An 18,152-nucleotide genomic window follows, 5' to 3' on the forward strand; every position below is an offset into this window, starting at 1 on the left:
GGATTGTTTGAAGCCAGGAGTTTGAGACTAGTCTGGGCAACACAGCAAGACCCTGTCTCTACAAAAAATTTTTAAAATTAGCTAGGCATAGTGGAATGCATCTGTAGTCCTAGCTGCTTGGAAAGCTAAGGCAGGAGGATTGCTTTAGCCCAGGAGTTTGAGGTTGCAGTGAGCTATGATCACATCACTGCACTCCAGCCTGGGTGATAGAGTGACACCCTTGTTTCTAAAAAAATTATAATAAAAGAAAAACAACTTGAAAGTATGAAATTTTAATTGGCATTTTTACATAAAATAAATATCATTAATATCTTTTTATTTAGAATAGATTTATTATTTCAACCTAAAGTATGAAGTGTTTTGTTTACTAATATATTTTCATTATTTAAATAACAACTGCATTATTTTTCAGAATCCAGCAGCTTTTTTTTTGTCTTTTTTCTTGGTACTCATTAGTTATAACATAGTAGCTTTTAAAAGATTTTCTTTTTAAGTTGAAAATAATAAAAAAGTATGAGCTCCCTCTGCTGGCCCTGAAGTGGCATATCAAGGTACATTTTGTTGATTTGGAAACAAACTGGCACATGGTACATGCCATTAATGCAATTTGCTAATATTAAGAAGAATAGTTTTAAAATGTGTTTTCCATAATTTTATAAAAGTTAAATTATGCTAATGTGCCACTAATATTGGCAAGTAAGATTAGCATTTCAATATAAATTTTAAAGTTGTATTCATTATGTACCTGAGCTATTTGGTATATTCCTATATAGTGCCACATAAGTGTGTTGAACAGGAAAAGTTTCTGCATGTACCACAACAGGTACAGGAGGATTTTAGTTTTAAAATTTATTATGACTTTTGAATTGCAGTAATCATAAAACCATGTTGTGTTAGTATATTAATATTTAGTTCATTAAAAATATCATAGTTTTTGTTGTTGTTGTTTTGAGACAGAGCCCAAGTAGAGTGCAGAATCACCCAGGTTCAGATGATTTTCGTGCCTCAGCCTCCGGAGTAGCTGGGATTACAGGTATGCTCACGACGCCCAGCTAATTATTCTGTATTTAGTTGAGATGGAGTTTCACCATGTTGGCCAGGCTGGTCTCAAACTCCTGACCTCAAATGATCTGCCCACCTCGACCTTCCAAAGCGTTGGGATTACAGCCATAAGCTACCACATCTGGCCCATATGCATATTTTAAAGCTAGGAAAAATAGAAAATATTTGCATAGTAAGCGGTGACATATAATTCTGAGTATCTATAAAATTTTTTGTCATGACACATAATCCCTGATGCATTGATTTATGATGTACTTTGCAAAATTTCAAGATACTTTTATTTTTATGATTTGTTTTTATCTTCCAGATCATTGATCTGTGTCTCAGTGGTGATCATCTCATCCTATTTATCTACTAAATTCTTTAACTTTTTGTGTTGTACTTAAATCTGCTTAATGATGCCTTTTTAAAAAATTCAAATTTTCATCTCTCTTTTACAAGTTCTACTTTCCCCTTGTTTCTTCTGACTGATATTCCTCTCTCAAATTGCTGTCTCTTACATAAGATGCTATTTTTCTTGGTTTGCTCAGAAGCTCAATTCTGATTGCTGAAATACTGGGAATTCCACATGTGGTAGAAGGCAAAGGTGTTTCTAGTCAGCAGTGTGCTGAAGCCAGTTGTCACTAGCCTATGAGAGCTGATTATTAATTTTTCAAGAATTCTTCAAGCTAGTTGTTAAAGACAGATTTTATTAAAGCTGACACATAAACTTACTTATATTAAAAACCAACACAATTTTCAAAATCATTTCCTAATTATTTAACTTCATTTTATTATTATTTATGCTCCTCAGTTAATTTACATCAACTGCATTTGTATGGTGAAAATATAGTGTAATAGGGTGCTGCTGTGAATCTCTTTCCAATTCTGCATTCTGTGATCTCATAGTGGTAACTTGAAATCCACCATGGTGGGGACATTTACACAATAACTGGCAAATGCTACAAGGCTGGGCTTTTTCACTGTTTTGTTGATTGTCTGGACATAAAAAAAGTGATATAGAAAATGTTACCGATACAAGCATTTGGGAAAAATAAACTAAAACCTTTTGTGAAAAACAATAGGTTCTATGGAATTTACAATAAATAATACTGTATATCTTATTATTTGTAAATTCTGTGCTACACATTCTTCATATCAGTAAAACTTAGAACATATATATGTATCCATACATTTTGTTTTATAGAAAGCCACTGGTTGAACATTAACCAGCACACTACTGGAGTCTCTACCCACAAAGGTAATATAGGTGGGCAAGCAGTCAATTCTCTGTGAGACTCCTGGGGGAGTCACGGACTTAGTACATCAACAGTAGTGCTATGATTTTAAAATATGTCCACAAATTCTTTGACACATCTTCTATCTAAAGACAAGCCCTGATTTTCCTCCCCATGAATGTGAGCTGTACCTAATGACTAATGAATGTGGTGGAAGTAACCATGTTAGACTTCCAAGGCTAATTCATAAAAGACATTGTGGGCTCTGTCTTACTCTCTTTTGGACTGCTTGCTTTGGGGAAAGCCAGTGGCCATGCCATGAGGACATTCGAACATCTATGAAGAGGCCCCACATGGTGTGCATGAGGACTCCTGCAACAGCCATTTTGGACCTAGATTCTCCTGCCCCGGACAGGGCTTCAAATGACTGGGGTCCCAGCAGACATCTTGACTGCAACTTCACAGGAGACTTTGAGCCAGAACCTCTCAGCTAAGCAGCTCCTGAAATTATGACACACAGAAACTGTGATGTAATGAATGTTTGTTGCTTTAAGTAAGCCCCTAAGGTTTGGAGTAATTCATTAGATGGCAACAGATAACTAGTATGAGCAGGGAATACTCATTATCCCCATTAAACTTCTTGGACTTTTGGGAGTCAATGAAATCTAAGACTCTCTCATATGGTGCTATACCAACTTTGTTGAAGGAAGGGTGTCTTCCCAGAGATCTGTGAAAACCAAACTCTATTCAGCATTAAGGAGGTTCAGAAGCCACCAGTACCACTGTTCTTCATTTGTTTGCTTAATCCATGGGGGAGCAAGTCGTGGACCAACTTCTCATAGCAGAGTCCCCAACAGAGGTCAAGGTCCCACCTTCTCCTACCTTCCTATAGGCCTTGGCAAGGATTTGGCTCAAGGGAGGCAAATGTCTTAGAGCTGGAAGAGAGGGAAAGGGAATTATGGCTAAGTTGCTATTTTTTAAGAATCTCTTGTATTTTTTTATATATATATAATATATATAATATAATGTATATATATACACACACATATATGAGATAGTAATCTTATTGCCAAAAAGTAAAACAAAGTCAATAAAATTAGGTAAAAAGGTTTTAAAGACATCCATTATTTGAGAAAATGAAAGAACAACAAATCTCGTGTAATAATTTCTTTCCTATTCAGTTTAAATATTTTTCATGAAAAAGCACAAATGAAGGCCAGCATTTATTGTATTCATGCCTTTGGGCCATCTATAAACCTTTTAAAACTTTCTCCTAACTTTATATTAATGGAAAAATATACTAAAAAAGGGAAGCAGACCAACAGTCTTGTGTGTTTTGCCTCTCATACCTACCAAATCATAATTACCAAAATGTCCAAGGCCGTTTGTATCTATTATTTGTATCCTTTATTAGAGACATTACATTTTACATTTTTGGTTGATATATTCATATATTTATAGTCCAAATATTGAGGAAATGAACTAATGCATAAATAATGTGATTTAATATCGCTATTTTGTGGTTAGCTTTTTAATTTTAGTATTTTATTTGTCTATTTTTAACTAAATAGCTATTGCATTCTGTCAGTTAACAAAGCCTGAATTAAATAGCTATCACATTCTGTCAATTAACAAAGCCTGAATTGAATCTGGCTCTGGGTCTTACAGCAGGTAACTTGTTTCTTCTATTAGCTTTCCAGCTGACTTTGGAAAAGTCCTTGCACATGCCCAGACCCCAATTTTGTCATCTGTAAATATGAAGATACTGATTTAGGTTATTCTTAAACTCCTATTCAGTTTCTATACTTTTAAACAGTTATTGAATAAAATACTAATCATATAAAAGGATACAAAAAAATAAAAACTGAATTCTTATCTGAAACAGATTAAAATTTACTTGGCAAAAATAAATTCATATAAAGAAGTAGCTGGTCAGTAAAGTATCAGAAGAAGTCACAAGGAGGAGAAAGGAGTAGAGGCTGTAGGGGTTAGGGAAACTCAGAGGAAACAGAACACAGTGTGAATCTAAAGAATCTGAAGTTGATAGAAAAATCCAAGCAAGACCTCATAAGATCATTATTGCTTTTTTAGCTCCCAGAAAGTCTTATAATGATAATTTGCACTAGGTTTGTTTTGGTGTTTTGTGTACTTGTATGTCTGTGATTTGAATTTGTCTTTCAAACATACAGCTCTCCAACTCATATAAATTAGTATCTACCTTCTGGAAAATTACATGCAAAAAGTTAATAGTTTATTAAAGAAAAAGAATTAGAATCTGGTTCTTGTTAAAGTATTATAGTCACAACTTTTAGCATGCCAAGTGATCTCCCAACTTCTATTTGTAATAAATCCCTCTTCCTTACTCAAAGTGATGGGCATATACTTAAGCAAAGTCAATTAGATTCTGTATCTTGATAATTTGTATCTCAACACCCAGGATGGGTGATTGTTATTGAGTCAGTTGAATGCAGGAGCATTCTATAGAAAAAGCCCATGACTGAACAAGTTTTGGCAGCTCTGATTCCTAGAGATTTGATGGTTGCTGTTGCCTTGGAAGCCTATTCAGCATTTTCTTTGATGCAATGAGTTACCTGAATTTCATTTTTTAAAAAAGAATTTATTCTTATATAAGTAAATTGACTATGGATATTGGTTGAATGAATGGAAGTACAAGCTGTGTTATAAGAAAAATATATGTCAACAGAGGTCGTGAGCCTCAGTGTGTGTTTGTTAGGCTTTGTATCAATGTTCACTACCCCAAGCTTAGTGGCTTAAAAACATTTATTACTTTTCACCATTCTGTGAGTTGCCGGGGAGTTCTTTTGGTTTGCACTACCTGTGCAAGTTGGTTGGTTTAGGCTGGTCTCACTCACATGCCTGGTGGTTGTCAGGCTGGATCTTACTGGGACCTCATCACATGGCAGCCTCAGCATTCAAGCACTTTTCTAGTTGTTGCTTGCATCACATTTATTTTTATCTCATAATATTTACCTTAATCTCACTAGCAAAGCAAATCACTTGGACAAATCCAGAATCAATGTGGGAGGACACTACTCAAAGCTCTGAATATGGGAAGTGTGAACAAATTGAGAGGATATTACTGTAGAAATTTGTCAGGTGCTTGGAAATATGAGTAGAGATGGCTTTTAGCCTCCTCTACCTTTCTAGCTCCTTAAAATGCAAAACAAACAAAAACCCTGTAATTCTTTTTTTTTTTTTTAACTAGTTCATTTTATTTTTTCCTCTTTCTCTGGGAGATTTACAAATATCAAAGAAAGTCCGTTTAAAAAAAAACAAAAACAAAAAACCCGCCTTTCTTGTGGACTAATATTTCACTTCATGGCACCTTGAGAGTCAGACAAGTGTCAATCAACATTTCAAAAATGGTGATTATAATGTAGGAAAAAAGTGATAGACTTTAAAAAGGTATCATCTATCCTATGTTAGATTTTGGGAATAAAACAGTGGATGAACAAAAGCTTTTGCCTTCAAGGAACCTAATCTTTTAATAATACAACATGATGTAATTGCAACAGAGATAAACACTGTGAACACTCAGCCCAGTCAGGGAAGGTTTCCTGGAGAAAGTGACTTTTAAGGTAAGTCCTGGAGTTAGATGAAGGATAGGGTTGGGCATGGTAAATGTTCTAAACCGAAGGGGCTCTTTGTGCAAAGAACACAATGAGGGACACCATGGCTTGTTTGTAGAAATAGATTAAGGAATTTACAGTCTCTATGCACCAAAATATTATAGTGCTCTCTCACTTGAAATTCAAAATAAAAATAATGCTAATTATAAAATTACATGTAGGGAAGTCTTTCTGATTTTTCCCATGTTCTCATCATTTAAAAAATAATAAATACTCTAAAAACTGCCCCTGTGTTGATGATTTATTCAGCATATACCAGTTCGTCTATTGCATAATGCAGTACTATTCTGGGAACTGCAGATACATGGTATGACACCATTGTAGAATGTAAAAAGTGGAGAATGGAAGAAACTGAAAAGCTAGGCAGGTGTCAATTAATGAAAGATGTAAGAAAGCATGTGGTTAAGGATGTGGTGTTGATTACTGACCTGAGTTCAACCTCTGCCATTGATTCATTCTATACACTTGGGCAACTTGAAGCTTAATTTCCTCAGCTGTAAACTGGGAATGCTAAATTGTGAGAATAAATAAATGTAAAGCATTTAGAACAGTGCTTAATACCATAAAACACAGTTAATTTCAATTAAGTATTACCATTAATAAATTTGTACTTTAACCTGGGATATGGGAAGCCAATAAAGGTTTACATGTTTAGAGGGGGCTTTAATGGGTTTCTTTGGCTGAAGTGTATCATCTGGGTTGAATGACAATGAGCAGTATGCCTAGGAGGAAGACTCAATAGATATTAATTGGGATATTAATTGGATAGTGGTAAAAGAAGAAGGATGATACCTAGATTTTTGACTTGAGCAATTGGATCATGGTGGCTTTCTATGAGTGACATATCACAGGAAAGGGGCAAAATTGGTTAGTGAAGATAATGAGTTTAGTTTTGGAGACTGATTTGAAATGCCTAGAAGACATCCAAGTAATGACCTTTGGGAAACATCAGCATGGATATAGGAGTTTAACTAGTAAAAATAGGTAAGATGGGTTGGGGATCATGTTTAGATTGAAAAAAGAACCAGCAGGAATTCCAAGGCACATCCATATGAAGTGTGGTGAAGTTCAAGAAGGATACTTTAGAGGGTTCAGAAAAATCAGGGGGAAAAAAAAACCAAGATTGTGATACAGTAAAAATAGTGGGGAAAAAAGCGTTTCAAGAAAAAAACATGAACAATGTTGTCAAATGTTATATTTGGTCAAATAACACAGGACTAAATGTGGACATTACATTTAGTCAATGTCAGTGAAAAGCAAATCACTGATAATCTTGGCAAGAAGTGTTTTGGTAAAATGGTGGAGACAGAACTAGTTCATACTGGAGTGATGGGAGGAGAGGAAGCTGAGACAGTGAGTACAAACAACTCTTGCTTGCCTGTAAAGAGAAAAGAATGGTGGCTGAAAGCAGATCTTCAATTGATAGAGCTGAATAGTTGTTTTTTAAATGATAGACACATAATGTCTATCATTTTGAAAATATCAACACCATTAACACTCTAGTTCAAACTTCCAACATCTCACATGGACCATTACAATATTTTCGTTTCCTTCTACCACCCCCATTGTATCTTTCTTGGCTACCCCTCCCTCAGCCCCATATACACTCCATACAAATCTAATTATAGCCTTCCCTTACTCATCTAAGCCAGTTGTAGAAGGCTTTTCCTTCTTGAACTAGAACGGGTATACCTCTTAACATTCTCTGGTGAGAGAGATCAGAGAAGCTATGGGGCCTCACACTGCTGGTGAGTGTTCATCTCTATCCAGTAATTCATCTGCTGGTAAGTGTTTATTATTACTTAATAGTTTACAAAAGGAAGGGTGGTGGCCCCCACTTTGCTCTCAGTATTGGCTGGTCCCCCTGCAGGTACTCTTCCCTCCCTGGGTCCTACCACACCTGAGCTTCCCAAACTGAACAAATGCCAATGGTGTTTTCAGTAGTAGCTTCATAGAAGCATTCTAAAACATACCAAAGCAGTACAGAGTAAGAGGACTAAGAGTTACTCTATTAATACACTGAGCTCTTTATTCCTCTCCTTTATTTCACATGAGAGGAAAAAGTTCTTACCTTTTAGGAAGGCACTGTCCGACAAAAATATGTGAGCTGCATATGTAATTTTAAGTTTTCTAGGGGCTACGCTTTTAAATAAAAAATAGTAATAAAAAGGTGAGGGCCAGGCGCGGTGGCTCACGTCTGTAATCCTAGCACTTTGGGAGGCCGAGGCAGGCAGATCACTTGAGGACAAGAGTTCAAAACCAACCTGGTCAACATGATGAAACCCCATGTCTACGAAAAATACAAAAAAATTAGATAGGCATGGTGGCAGCTGCCTGTAATCCCAGCTACTCAGGTGGCTGAAGCAGGAGAATCACTTGCACCTGGGAGGCAGACGTTACAGTGAGCAGAGATTGTGCCACTGCACTCCAGCCTGGGCAACAGAGTGAAACTCCATCTCAAAAAAAAAAAAGTGAAATTAATTTTATTAATATACTTTATTTAACATATTTATAGGCCAATATATCCAAAATATTATTCTTTCAATGTGCAATTAATGTAAAAATGAAGATATTTTACTTTTTTGTTGTTGAAGAACAACACATGAAAAACATTGTTCACGTTTTTTCTAAGGCTTTGAAATTTGGTGCACATTTTATACTTACTGCACACCACAATGCCAAATAGCCACAAGAACTCAACAGCCACAAATTGGTAGTGGCTATGGTATGTGGCAGTGTAGTTTGTTCTACCCCCTATGTTTACTATTCATTTACTATGAAAACACATGATGAATGCTGCTTCCACAGCCAGGAATTGGTCCAGCTGATGCTGTTAAGGGAGTCAACTCTTTCTTCTGGGAAGGAAGGATCAAATCCTGTCTGAGCTCTGGCAGTTACATGAAATGCAGGCTGTGAGCTCATTCCTAAATTCTGGTTCACCTTGTATGGTAGATTATATTATAAACTCACTTATGTTTGCTGCTCCTCCTTGCTCCAGCCTATTTTGAATCAGGCTTGGTCACATGACTTGCTCTGGTTAATGAAATGTGGAGAGAAGTGAGCAGAAATTGTAGGAGACAAAACATGGTTTGCCATAATCTCTTTTGTGTCCACCATTATGACTGACAATGTTCCAAACAGACAGAGGCTGCTCCATCAGTCTGGGACCTGGAGGGAGGACCACGTGGAGTAGAGGTGTAGCTAACCTGTAATGGACATACAGGGTGTGAGAGGAATGAACCCTTGTTGTTGTTCATTACTGCAGCCAAACCTAGCCTCTTCCTAACTTATGTACTATTGTTTGTAGGTGTTGCAGACTGTTTTTTCTCTTTGTTGTCTGGAGGATGGGACAGTGCAGCTTCAAAACTTTCGACAGTGTCTCCTAAGGGCATTTCATTATGCCTGATGTTTGTTATTGCAATGTTATTGGTTGTTTTCCTGGCTTAGGTTCTGACCCCCAATAAAAATGGCCTCACAGGAGAATGGCGTAAACCCGGGAGGTGGAGCTTGCAGTGAGCTGAGATCCGGCCACTGCACTCCAGCCTGGGCGACAAAGCAAGACTCCGTCTCAACAACAACAACAACAACAAAAAAAAAGGCCTCAAATTTCAAAAGCCCTAATTAAGGTTCTACATCATTACCTTTTTCAGTTTTGTCCCAAGGCTACTAAGGAACTAAGAACAATATGCAAAGGTGAATTTTCTTCAAAAGATTATCTGTGCCTTTCCACACTTCAATTAGTAAGCAAGTAAGATTTCTTTTCTGATTTTTTCCCCGATTTTTGGCTTGAAGGACAGAGATACCTCTACAATAAATATTTGTTGGGAAAAAAAGGAATGAAATGAAATGATACGATAGCAGCTTTCTAGGTGGGATCATATGCATATAAACATGTGCATATCTACTTATGAAATCCATGGTGAAAGTTTGTGAATCTGCTTTCTCTTGGAGTGGTTATTTATTCTTATAATAACTAACAAATGCCATTTGTAGTGTGACAGGTGAGTGAACCCCAGGATTCTTAACTTTGTCTGAGCTGACAGTCACCTAGGTTATGGGTTTTATTCTCCAACGTTCATTCATTCAACAACAGAACCTGCCACGTGCTATCAACTTCTCTAAGCACAAGAGATACAGTTGTAGAAAAGACAGGCAAAATCTCTGCTTTCCTGAAACTTCCATTGTAGCCAGTCTGTTAGACATTCCCAGAGATCTTTTTGTTTTCTGGGTCTCTCTGCCTTAACAGATTTTTTTAAAAAACTTTTTTTATTATGGAAAATTTCAATATGTAAGAGCTCAAAGAATTACAACCATCCCTATCATCTAATTTCAACCACAGTCAACTCATGTCCAATCTTATTTCATTGATACTCTACTCTCTCTCCTTATTCCATTTCAAATCATTTTGATAGCACAAGTATCACATCATTTCACTTACATCTTTAATAATATTACATACATGTTTTTCCTCTGGATGCTGAGATTTATACTTACCTGTCCTCATTTGACTGTTTGTATGGGAGAGTTTGTGTCTGCATGTCTGTGTGTGTGAACATGCAATATATGTATATGTACCTTTTTAATGTTATGATTATTACTCACCATAACCATATCCATAAGCAGTTCCACAGCACCTATAGAGATGGAGTCATAATTCATCATGGGTATAAACAGAGTGCCCCCTGAAGAGTTGGTGATTGCCTCTCAAAGCTTTTTAGGTAGGTGTGGTGGCTCATGCCTGTAATCCCAGCACTTTGAGAGGCCAAGGCAAGCAGGCAGATCACTTGAGCTCAAGAGATCAGCCTGGGCAACATGGTGAAACCCCGTCTACCAAAAATACAAAAAGGAAATTAACCAGGCATGAGTGTCATGTGCCTGTGGTCCCAGTTACTCAGGAGGCTGAGGTAAGAGGATCACTTGAGCCCAGGAGGTAGAGGTTGTAGTGAGCTGAGATTATGCCACTGTACTCTAGTCTGGGTGACACAGAGACTCCATCACACACACACACAAAACAAAAGCAAAAAAAGCTTTTTGTATTTTGGTTTTGGTTTTTTGAGATGGGGTCTCAATCTGTTTCCCAGGCTGGAGTGCAGTGGTGTGATCTTGGTTTGCTGCAACCTTCGCCTCCTGCGTTCCAGTGATTCTCCTGCCTCAGCCTCCCGAGTAGCTGGGATTACAGGTGTGTGCTACCGTTCCCGGCTAATTTTTGTATTAAAATAGAGACAGGGTTTTGCCATGTTGGCCAGGCTGGTCTCAAACTCCTGACCTCAGGTGATCCACCCCATCAGCCTCCCAAAGTGCTGGATTACAGGTGTGAGCCACAGCACTCGGCCTTAAAAAAGCTTTTTATGCCAGAAGTGCTCTGGTCCAATTTAGGGGGATATGATAGTATGTCTTTTTTTTTTTTTGAGATGGAGTCTCACTCTGTTGCCCTGTTGCCCAAGCTGGAGTGCAGTGGCGCAATCTCAGTTCACTGCAACATCTGCCTCCTGGGTTCAAGTGATTCTCCTGTCTCAGCCTCCCTCCCAAGTAGCTGGGATTACAGGAACCCACCACCATGTCCAGCTAATTTTTTTGTTTAGTAGAGATGGGTTTCACCATGTAAGCCAGGCTGGTCTCCAACTCCTGACCTCAAGTGATCTGCCTTCCTCAGCCTCCCAAAGTGCTGGGATTACAGGTGTGAGCCACTGTGCCTGCTCTGGGATATGATACTATGTATGTCTTCTGATCTCAGTTTACAACATCAGTAATTGCTCAAGTGTTTCCTCTTGAATTACCTAAGGATATCACAGAAAGTGTTATTTTTCTTTGCAAGTCATCAGTGGCTAGTCTTAGATAAGAAAACTATATTCCCTTTATTAACATGACCTTGATCTTCTAGGAAAATAAAAACCCTTGAATTATTATATTAGAGTACGATATGCTTCCTGTTTTTATTTTAAAATTCCCAAATTTAATCAGATTCTCTCTTAAAAGAAGTATGCGTTGGTGTGTTCCTATTTTAAATTCATCCTGCAACACCAAAAACCTTTCAATGGCTTCACATCATTATTTTAAATAAAATCCAGTTCCAAAATCTTAACATGAAATTTTTTTTACCTCTAACTTGACTGACAGCCATTTCCCATGTCCCTAATTTGATACCCTCCCACCACTCTGTCCTTAAGATCCTGACTCTTCTTTATATCAGGAACATCCCACAGGCTATTATGTGTGCTGGAATGTTCTTGTCTCTACTTTGATTCACATGACTTTTACTCATAATTCACTTTTCTTAACCATTTAAGTATCATATCCTTAGAGAAACCATGCTTGAGCCTTTACAGTCTAAATTGCTAAAATGGTTCATAGTTTCCTCTTTCATAATACTTAAAATTTTATTATTAACTATGATTTTTAAAATGTACAAAAACAGAATGAATCAGATGATTAAATTCGTGTTATAGTGTTCTCTGGGGAGTGGATGCTGAGATGGGGTTAAAAGCGCAAAAAGTTTACTGGAGAGTAGCACCTGTGAAATGGAAAGCGGGGAAGCAGAATTGGGTGGGAGAGCCATTAGATTACCATGCCGGTCTGACAATACTTCTGCCATCCCAATATTGAGCAGGTCCTTATCCCTTGCTCAGTCTTGAGCTGGGGATGGGCATGCGGGAGAGGGTTTGCCCTGAGAATAGTGTAACTTCAACGTGAAAGCTGAGGTGAACCCAGAAAGAATTAACAACTGGAGGCTGTCATGTATCTATGCTCCTTGCAGTTGGGCAGTGAGTCCTTTCTTGAAGGGAGATCTGAGCTGCACACCCCTGTGACTGCTATACATTGTAAGATGTCAACTCAATCCAAATTAATCCATAACTTCAATGAAGATTTTTTTTTTACAAGTTCAACCATCTTGTTCTATGTATTTGGAAAACTAAAGGTTCATATTTATTTATGTATTTATTTATTTAGATGTAGTTTCACTCTGTCGCCAAGGCTGGAGTACAGTGGCACAATCTCGGCTCACTGACAACTCCACTTTCCAGGTTCAAGCGATTCTCCCACCTCAGCCTCTGGGCTGGGTACTACAGGTATGTGCTAACGCACTTGGCTAATTTTTGTATTTTTAGTAGAGATGGGGTTTCACCATGTTGGCCAGGTTGGTCTGGAACTCCTAACCTCAAGTGATCTGCCTGCCTCGGCCTCCCAGAGTGCTGGGATTATAGGTGTAAGCCACTGTGCCAGACCAAGATTAATATTTAGCCAAGTTAAATTTGAAAAAGAGCAAAGAAGAGGGATTTGCCTTATTATATATTAAGATATTCTATAACATAATACAATAGTAAATAAAAACAACATGGTACTGGTGTAGTCACAGACAAAATGACCAATTGAAAAATAGGTCAGAAGCAGAACACAAATGAAATGAAAACAGAAAGATACCAGTGGCATCAAAAATCAAACAGGAAGGAGACTGGGCACAGTGGCTCACACCTGTAATCCCAACACTTTAGGAGGCCAAGGCGGGCCGATCACTTGAGGCCAGGAGTTCAAGAACAGCATAGCCAACATGGTGAAACCCCATCTCTAATTAGATGGGCATGGTGGTGCATGCCTGTAGTCCCAGCTACTTGGGAGGCTGAGGCAGAATTGCTTGAACCTGGGAGGCAGAGGTTGCAGTGAGCCAAGATTGTGCCACTGCACTCCAGCCTGGGAGATGGTGAGAGACTCCATCTCAGGAAAAAAAAAAAGAAAAGAAAAAAAAAGAAAATCAACAGGAAGGAATAAACTGAGTAGACTTATAGAAAAAAAAATGGCCTAGATCCTCACTTTACACCACAAACAGGGATGTATTACAGAGAGAATAAAGACTTAAGTGTGATTCTAAGTAGAGTAATGGACTGTAAAAGAAATAGAAAATACAGAATCTCTTTGTGATCTGGAAATCACTGGAAATGCAGACTGTTTTTAAACAAGACTTCAAAAGCACTATTGAAAGTAGTAAGACTGTACTCAACTGGAGAAGACAGCTGGAAAAACCTGAGGAGGAATTCAGCACAATATAGAGAATATTCCTGGGATCAGTGCAGCTGAAAGATGAAGGCAACTTATGGTAATAAACCATAAAGAAATATAGGTCTGTTAGAGGGTATATCACTCTCTTGCCTATCTAAAATATTTTCTCCTGCCTCTGCTTCCTTCCTATTTAAAACAAAGCATGTGTCTTCAATAAACATTTTTTGAGTTTCAGACAGAGTTAAGAGCAGATAGTAGAGAGGAATAAACTTGAGTCCAGTCCTTAAAAGAGCTCATAAGGCCAAGAAAGATGAGAAAACTAAGTAAAACGTTTTATTTTTATCTGTCCTCACTATCTCTTCCCAGTAAATGTTTTAACTCCTGTTCTACAGGTAGGGAGCTAGACCTTTGTCTAGGGTATCACTGAGGTACTGGCATTTGAGCAATAAGGAAAATCATTCTGGCAAAAGGGACAGCACTAATAAAGTCACAAGGCCTTGAAAGAACATGGTGTATTGGAAAATGTTAAGCAGGTAACCTAATACTGGACATCCCAAAATGTACGTTACTGAATAGAGAAAGTAGTCTATGGCAGCTGTTTAGTCTTCTCTTAGTAGAATTGATGATTACATCAGCTAATTGTTACCTTTGAAGGCAGGGCCAAAGAAGATGAAGCAGGGATAAATAAAGGATAAATGTTAATGGTTAAGGAAGAGAAGCATTCTAGGAAGCAAAAATGACTCGCCGTGGAGTGATAATAAACACTGTACTATAAATTTAGAGGAGGAAGATATTGCTATCAGCCACAGTGGCCAGGAAAGGCTTCATGGAAGTGGTAGGGCTTCCTTTGGTCATTCAAAAAATTAGTTGATCCTTATTACTTGCAGATTCTGTATTTGTGAGTTTGCCTACTTGTTAAAATTTATTTGCAATGCCCAAATCAATACTTAGAATGCTTTTGCAGTCACTTGTCGACATGAACAGAGGCAAAAAATTTGAGTCACGTGATACACATGTTCCCAGCTTTGGTGAAACAAGGGGATGCTTTGCGTTCCTGTTTTAGCCCTCACACTGGAAACAAGTGTCCTTTTCATGGTCTATTTAGTGCTATATTTGTTGCATTTTTGAGCTTTTTGTGATTTCACTGTTTAAAATGCCCCCCAAGTGTAGTGATGAGGCTATCTAGTTCCCTAAGTGCCAGAAGGCTCTTCTTTTTAAAGAGAAAATACATACACCATGTAAGCATAAGTTACAGTGCCACTGGCTATGAGTTCGATGTTAATGAATCAACTATATTAAATAAGGCACCTTAAAATTTTTTTTCTGCCTACATAAGGTGCCTTTTAAAAGAAACACACATAAAGCAAGGTATTTATGGGCTGGTTGACAAACATTTGATAAGAGGCTTGAAGGAACCTAATCCTGTATTTCTCCTAGTAGCAATGGTTCCATATTCACTAATTCATTATTTGTGGCTTTTTACAGAACCACTGTGAATAAGAATTGGCTGTATATATTAGTGGCTGTTCTTGAAGCGGGGGATTCAAAGCTATAATCCACTAAAGAACAGATAATCACATACTTGCAAAAATAAAGCTATGAGTGCTATAAAAGAAGCAAACACAGGCTGATGTCAGAACATCTCAGAGGGACTCTTGCTTCAGATAAGGGAGGTGAAGGATGGATTTCCAAAGGTGGTGCTACATTTTGCACTGCAAAAATGCACTGCATTTTGACGTGTAAGTACAAATCCATCAAATGAAAGGTAGGGAAATGCATTTTGCAATGGCTCAATTTAGTGAGAGGACACACTTCTGTGGAGACAAACGGTTACTCCATCTTGAATGCTAATTTGTCATGCTGACTTCTGATTAGGCCCAGTCCTGTGATTATTACTTTATTTACTGTCCTTAGTGTAAGAACAAAGCAACCCTGATGTTATCACACAAATTACAGGCTATGATGCATATAGCATTCTTGCCTGTCTGGAGGGCTGCCTTTAAATGTCTCTATAGAGTACGTACACCCTTTCCTTATGGCACGTAAGTACTGGTCTGGGGAGTAATAGGGCAGAGATCTACCTGTCTTGCTGCCACTCAAGACCATGCTTCTGTCTGTAAGTTACCCCCAACAAAACACTCTTTACTGACCAAACTGGATTGTCTGCTTTGTTCATTTGATTTCTCCTTTGATATGTGGGGGGCACCTTGCATAAAGGGTCTTTTCATGGAACAACTTCTTTTAAGGAACTCAAAATAGTTTAGGATGGCTGGAGCAAAGACTGAAAGGCACTGAAAGGAGTTTCTAGGCAAAAAGGAAGGTGTCTGATTTATGAAAGAACCTTTATAGGATGTTAAATAATGTGTTTTATTCTAAAGATAATGTGGAAGTGAAGATTTTAAGCAAGAAAGTGACATGATTAGATCCAAATTTTTGAATTATTGCTATTAAAGGCAATGATTATGAGGGTAACTGAAGATGAACTGAGATGGAGGTCAGCATAAAAGGCAAAGATATTAAAAGGCTTTTGCTATTATTTAGGAAGAATAAACTTTAAAGAAGACAGTGACAGGTATGAGAGATGGATGGGCAAAGTTTGAGCAGTCAGGGAAAGAAGTAGAAGCGTTCTCTGTGAAAATAAAGTGAACAAATGTTTGGAGAAAGGGAGGGTGAGCAAATCAGTTTACCTGGGGTATACAGTATTTGATAGAAGCTTTGGAAGGCTGAAGTGGAGAACCAGAGTCATGGAATAGCTGGTGATAAGGCTGAAAATATTGGTGACATCAGCCTGTGGCAAGGCTACAACAGACTAAACAAATATAATTTTAACTTTTGGCAGTATTAAATTTATAAACAAATTTTGTTGTAAAATACATATAAAACCTACCGTTTTCATTAAGTATATGGTCCACTGCATTAAGTACATTCATATTGTGCAACCCACACACCACCACTCATCTCCAGAATCTAAATCATCCTAAACTGAAACTCTATTATTCACTGAAAAATAACTCCTCATTTCCCCTTCTCCTGGGCACCCTCTCCACCCCTGCTCTTGCTACCTTTCCAGCTTCTGTCTCTAGAAGTTTTGACTACTCTAGATACTTAATGTAAGTAGAATCATAATATTTGTCCTTTCATGTCTGGTTTATTTCACTTAGCTAAATCACTTTAATCAACACCCTGGTTATTCAGTAGCTGGATTCTAATTTGTATTCTACTCTATATGCTGTATTTTAAAACAAATGTCTTGCTTTGTAGTTCATAATCTTTCCATTTAATCCTTGAGGAGACTTCACTCTAGCAAATTATAAACTCAGAGTTTCTAAGAACAATTTAGCCTACCGGTGTCTCTCATAAAGAGCTTTCATTGATCTCCTTACTGAAAATGTCTTTAGATTGTGAATATTTTCATTCCACCTGGGTTCATGGAACGTAGACGCTTCGTAAAATTCCACCTAGTATCTAAATAGAACTCAAGCAGGAATCAAACTTATTTGATCACCCAGGAAAAGAGTTTATTTGGGTTGCTGATATGAAGACTCTCTTTTTTGATACTATATAATCTCCCGATGTGAGATAGGGCTGAATTTGCTCTAAATAAAGAGCATTTTAAAAATAACAAAACTTATCTTTATCTGGGGGAAAGTGCAGGCTGGAAACTACCTGAGAGACGTGAAGGTTCTCTCACCTTTCCCTTGGAGCATCCCTGAGTCATTAGGGCTCTACCAACAAGTCGAGTACTGTTGGACAAGGCACTAATCATCTGGCGGTCTCGTTGGGCTCCATTAGACCAGCCTGTATTTATAAACCTCGTTCACATCACAGCATACACAGAATATGGTACTGGTAGGGCACTTGGGTAAATTGACGAGGAAGCGCGCTCTGCACCTGGAACCTACGGGCCGCCTGGGTCGCGCACGCGGGTGTGTACGCTCTTAACAAGCGATCCATCCGGCTGATCCGTTCCAGCTGACAGGCCACGGCCGTCTTACCGGGGACGAGCTAGGGCTCCCGCTGTTTCTGGAGTTCTAGCTCGGGGACGAGCTAGGACTCCCTCCTTGTAAGAAATAAGTTCTTTATATCATAAAGATAAGCAAAGAATAAAAAGGCACAAAGGCCGCAAGCAAAGCACACACTCAAAAACCGAACTACAGCACTCGACCCGCGCATTCTCCGCCGACCTTACGTCTCTTCCCAGCAGGCTCCAGGAACCACTGCGAGACTTCAT

At 38.1% G+C, this 18,152-nt stretch overlaps 1 long non-coding RNA gene across 3 annotated transcripts in view; it reads left to right on the forward strand.

Moving 5' to 3' along the window:
* LOC105481708 (uncharacterized) overlaps window positions 1-1,480 on the forward strand; it is a 59,539-nt gene extending 58,059 nt beyond the window's left edge. For 2 of the 3 annotated variants that reach the window (XR_011614715.1, XR_011614714.1), the window contains exons 4-5: window positions 958-1,033; window positions 1,370-1,478. This is a non-coding gene — a long non-coding RNA (uncharacterized lncRNA). Of the gene's footprint in view, window positions 1-957; window positions 1,034-1,369 lie in introns of all 3 variants that reach the window. The other variant, XR_987137.2, reaches the window with a different exon arrangement.
* The last annotated feature ends 16,672 nt before the right edge of the window (window positions 1,481-18,152 follow it).

This window comes from Macaca nemestrina, chromosome 16 (genome assembly GCF_043159975.1).
Source record: "Macaca nemestrina isolate mMacNem1 chromosome 16, mMacNem.hap1, whole genome shotgun sequence".
NCBI lineage: Eukaryota > Metazoa > Chordata > Mammalia > Primates > Cercopithecidae > Macaca > Macaca nemestrina.